At 38.1% G+C, this 6,000-nt stretch overlaps 1 protein-coding gene across 1 annotated transcript in view; it reads right to left on the bottom strand.

Annotated features, from left to right (window-relative positions):
- Positions 1 to 6,000, bottom strand: part of LOC121844663 (janus kinase and microtubule-interacting protein 3-like) — a 79,880-nt gene that overhangs the window by 50,296 nt on the left and 23,584 nt on the right. The window lies entirely within an intron of this gene.

The following is a 6,000-nucleotide window of genomic DNA, read 5'->3' as shown; positions in this document are numbered from 1 at the left end:
ACATCACAGACACTCACAGCCCAGCAGCAAAACCACTCAGAACACATTCAGTCAGATGGACTCGAGACAGAGTTCTGAAATGCTGAAAGATGTGATGTTATGCCCCGAGGATTCATACTGTGCTGTCACTTTAGATGAGGGAGATCCATTGTTACAGTAGGTTGTAGAGATTGTAGGTCTGGTCAGGTCTTCTGATTTTGTACACTGCTGCTACTTGCTGTTTATTATCTATGCATAGTCACCTCACCCCTACCTACATGTAGAAATGACCTCAACTAACCTGTACCCCTGCACACTGACTCAGTACAGATACCCCCTGTAAAGAGCCTCGTTATTGTTATTTTATTGTTACTTTTTATTTTAGTCTATTTTCTTAACTCTTTCTTGAACTGTACTGTTGGTTAAGGGTTTGTAAATACGTGAAATATAATATTTCACTGTAAAGTATACACTGTTGTATTCAGTGTTTCACGTTAAAGTCTACACTGTTGTATTCAGCATTTCACGGTAAAGTCTACACTTGTTGTATTCAGTATTTCACGGTAAAGTCTACACTTGTTGTATTCAGCATTTCACGGTAAAGTCTACACTGTTGTATTCAGCATTTCACAGTAAAGTAAACACTTGTTGTATTCAGCATTTCACGGTAAAGTCTACACTGTTGTATTCAGCATTTCACGGTAAAGTCTACACTGTTGTATTCAGCACATGTGACAAATAAAGTTTGATTTGACTTCATATCTAGCCTACATGCAGAGGAGTTCCCACGGGCTCTAAGTCATACTACATAGTACGTGTCTCCTGACCCCTCCTGACTTGATATCTAGCCTACATGCAGAGGAGTTCCCACGGGCTCTAAGTCATACTACATAGTACGTGTCTCCTGACCCCTCATGACTTGATATCTAGCCTACATGCAGAGGAGTTCCCACGGGCTCTAAGTCATACTACATAGTACGTGTCTCCTGACCCCTCCTGACTTGATATCTAGCCTACATGCAGAGGAGTTCCCACAGGCTCTAAGTCATACTACATAGTATGTGTCTCCTGACCCCTCCTGACTTGATATCTAGCCTACATGCAGAGGAGTTCCCATGGGCTCTAAGTCATACTACATAGTATGTGTCTCCTGACCCCTCCTGACTTGATATCTAGCCTACATGCAGAGGAGTTCCCACGGGCTCTAAGTCATACTACATAGTATGTGTCTCCTGACCCCTCCTGACTTGATATCTAGCCTACATGCAGAGGAGTTCCCATGGGCTCTAAGTCATACTACATAGTATGTGTCTCCTGACCCCTCCTGACTTGATATCTAGCCTACATGCAGAGGAGGTCCCACGGGCTCTAAGTCATACTACATAGTACGTGTCTCCTGACCCCTCCTGACTTGATATCTAGCCTACATGCAGAGGAGTTCCCACGGGCTCTAAGTCATACTACATAGTACGTGTCTCCTGACCCCTCCTGACTTGATATCTAGCCTACATGCAGAGGAGTTCCCACGGGCTCTAAGTCATACTACATAGTACGTGTCTCCTGACCCCTCCTGACTTGATATCTAGCCTACATGCAGAGGAGTTCCCACGGGCTCTAAGTCATACTACATAGTACGTGTCTCCTGACCCCTCCTGACTTGATATCTAGCCTACATGCAGAGGAGTTCCCACGGGCTCTAAGTCATACTACTTAGTACGTGTCCCCGTAGTAACCCATAGGTTTATTTGGGGTCAAATTGAGTCTCTCCCACCACTTTAACACTGATTGACAGGTGCTGCTCCAGGCACACCAACCACAAATAGCCCTGCACCAGAACGGACCACTACAGAGGATCCAATGTACTGTATGCATGGCTAGACAAACAACAGATTACAGAGTACTAATGGGAGGAGGGAGGGAGGGTGTGACTAATGCAAGGGAGGGAGTGACTAATGGAAGGGAGAGAGGGGGGAGAGGGTGAGGGAGTGACTAATGGGAGGGAGTGACTAATGGGAGGGAGAGAGTGACTAATGGGAGGGAGAGAGGGTGGAGAGGGCGAGGGAGTGACTAATGGGAGGGAGGGTGTGACTAATGGGAGGGAGGGTGTGACTAATGGAGGGAGTGACTAATGGGAGGGAGTGACTAAAGTGGAGGGAGAGAGGGGGAGAGGGCGAGGGAGGGAGTGACTAATGGGAGGGAGGGTGTGACTAATTGGAGGCAGTGACTAATGGGAGGGAGAGAGGGGGAGAGGGTGAGTGAGGGAGTGACTAATGGGAGGGAGGGAGGGAGGGAGGGAGGGAGGGAGGGGAGGGAGGGAGGGAGGGAGGGAGGGAGGGAGGGAGGGAGGGAGGGAGGGAGGGAGGGAGGGAGGGAGGGAGGGAGGGAGGGAGGGAGGGAGGGAGGGAGGGAGGGGTGTGACTTCTCTTCTCCAGGGCAGACCTAAAGATAGTCTCAATTAAACCATTGGCACACATTCATTCACACATTCATTCATTATTTTATTTTAACCTTTATTTAACTTGGCAAGTCAGTTAAGAACAAATTCTTATTTACAATGACGGCCTACCTAGGAACAGTGTACACCCGAACTGCCTTGTTCAGGAGCAGAACGACAGATTTTTACCTTGTCAGCTCGGGGATTCGATCTTGAAACCTTTCCGGTTACTAGTCCAACGTTTTAATCACTAGGCTACCTGCCGCCCCATTCTACATGGCTGGATTGGTCTACAGATGTAATAGCTGTATCCTCTGTTAGTCTACAGATGTTATAACTATCCTCTGTTGGTCTACAGATGTAATAACTATCCTCTGTTAGTCTACAGATGTTATAACTATCCTCTGTTGGCCTACAGATGTTATAACTATCCTCTGTTGTCTACAGATGTTATAACTATCCCTGTCTGTAGAGTCTACAGATGTAATAACTGTATCCTATGTTAGTCTACAGATGTTATAACTATCCTCTGTTAGTCTACAGATGTAATAACTATCCTCTGTTAGTCTACAGATGTAATAGCTCTTGTCTACAGATGTTATAACTATCCCTGTCTGTAGAGTCTACAGATGTAATAACTATCCTCTGTTAGTCTACAGATGTTATAACTATCCTCTGTTGGTCTACAGATGTTATAACTATCCCTGTCTGTAGAGTCTACAGATGTAATAACTGTATCCTCTGTTGGTCTACAGATGTTATAACTATCCTCTGTTAGTCTACAGATGTAATAGCTGTATCCTCTGTTAGTCTACAGATGTAGTAACTATCCTCTGCTAGTCTACAGATGTTATAACTATCCTCTGCTAGTCTACAGATGTTATAACTATCCCTGTCTGTAGAGTCTTACAGGCCATGTAAACCAGCATAACTCCTGTCCCTGTCTGTAGAGTCTACAGGCCATGTAAACCAGCATAACTCCTGTCCCTGTCTGTAGAGTCTACAGGCCATGTAAACCAGCATAACTCCTGTCCCTGTCTGTAGAGTCTACAGGCCATGTAAACCAGCATAACTCCTGTCCCTGTCTGTAGAGTCTACAGGCCTATATATTAGTTTGTAACAGCTCCAGCCATATGGCCTCCACGCTTTGCCCCTCAAGTCTCCCTGAGAGCCTTGGCAGCTTCAAAGTAATGATTGTCTGTCTGTCAGTCAGTCAGTCAGTCAGTCAGTCAGTCCTAAAATGGACTTCCCTGAGATCAACAGTAGAACAGCAGGCCATACCGCTGAGTGAAAACTGAAAATCCCCAACCTAACTGGAGCTCTAACAGAGAGCCTGAAGTATCCATTTGACATGAGATGACATACAGGCTGTCATCAGGCCTCAGTGAGTTATTACCGTCTGGCCATTCAGCAGTGTTGCAGTGCAGGAGCTGGGATGGTTCAGTACGTGTGGCAAGTCTATCCGGAGGGCCATGGTGTCACCCCATGTGTGTCCTATAGGTGACCCAGTCATCCGTTAAATTAATTACGCCCAACAGAGAAGACCACACCTACTGTAGAGCATAAACACTTTACAGTATATGCAGTAATTACAGAAGATTTTACCGAATGAATCATTATATTGTCACTACGAGGTCAAAATAATAGGTAGAAATACTGTAATAGTAATAATAATACTACCGATATATTATATACTGGTATGCTGTAATAATACTACTACTAATATATTATATACCGGTATACTATAATACTAATACTATTAATATATTATATACCGGTATACTGTAATACTACTAATATATTATATACTGGTATACTGTAATACTACTAATATATTATATACTGGTATACTGTAATACTACTAATATATTATATACTGGTATACTGAAATAATAATACTAGTAATATATAATATACTGGTATACTGTAATAATACTATTACTAATATATTATATACTGGAATATTGTAATAATAATACTACTAATATATTATATACTGTAATAATATTACTACTAATATAGTATATACTGTAATAATACTATTACTAATATATTATATACCGATATACTGTAATACTACTAATATATTATATACTGGTATACTGTAATACTACTAATATATTATATACTGGTATACTGTAATAATAATACTACTATTATATAATATACTGGTATACTGTAATAATACTATTACTAATATATTATATACCGATATACTGTAATACTACTAATATATTATATACTGGTATACTGTAATACTACTAATATATTATATACTGGTATACTGTAATACTACTAATATATTATATACTGGTATACTGTAATACTACTAATATATTATATACTGGTATACTGTAATACTACTAATATATTATATACTGGTATACTGTAATACTACTAATATATTATATACTGGTATACTGTAATACTACTAATATATTATATACTGGTATACTGTAATAATAATACTACTAATCTATATAATACTGGTATACTGTAATAATACTATTACTAATATATTATATACTGGAATATTGTAATAATAATACTACTAATATATTATATACTGTAATAATACTACTACTAATATATTATATACTGTAATAATACTACTACTAATATATTATATACTAGAATATTGTAATAATAATTGTAATAATATTACTACTAATATATTATATACTGTAATAATATTACTACTAATATATATACTAGTATATATAATAATACACTATATACTGATATACTGGTATACTGTGTCATCATACAACCTGTTATCTATAACTAAACCTGTTATCTATAACTAAACCTGTTATCTATAACTAAACCTGTTATCTATAACTAAACCTGTTATCTATAACTAAACCTGTTATCTATAACTAAACCTGTTATCTATAACTAAACCTGTTATCTATAACTAAACCTGTTATATCATACAACCTGTTATCTATAACTAAACCTGTTATCTATAACTAAACCTGTTATCTATAACTAAACCTGTTATCTATAACTAAACCTGTTATCTATAACTAAACCTGTTATCTATAACTAAACCTGTTATATCATACAACCTGTTATCTATAACTAAACCTGTTATCTATAACTAAACCTGTTATCTATAACTAAACCTGTTATCTATAACTAAACCTGTTATCTATAACTAAACCTGTTATCTATAACTAAACCTGTTATATTATACAACCTGGTATCTATAACTAAACCTGTTATCTATAACTAAACCTGTTATCTATAACTAAACCTGTTATATCATACAGTCTGTTATCTATAACTAAACCTGTTATATTATACAACCTGTTATCTATAACTAAACCTGTTATCTATAACTAAACCTGTTATCTATAACTAAACCTGTTATCTATAACTAAACCTGTTATCTATAACTAAACCTGTTATATCATACAACCTGTTATCTATAACTAAACCTGTTATCTATAACTAAACCTGTTATCTATAACTAAACCTGTTATCTATAACTAAACCTGTTATCTATAACTAAACCTGTTATATCATCCAGTCTGTTATCTATAACTAAACCTGTTATCTATAACTAAACCTGTTATCTATAA

The sequence above is a fragment of the Oncorhynchus tshawytscha genome, unplaced genomic scaffold (assembly GCF_018296145.1).
Source record: "Oncorhynchus tshawytscha isolate Ot180627B unplaced genomic scaffold, Otsh_v2.0 Un_contig_5353_pilon_pilon, whole genome shotgun sequence".
In the NCBI taxonomy this organism is placed as follows: Eukaryota; Metazoa; Chordata; class Actinopteri; order Salmoniformes; family Salmonidae; genus Oncorhynchus; species Oncorhynchus tshawytscha.
This window is presented reverse-complemented; position numbering and strand designations above follow the sequence as displayed.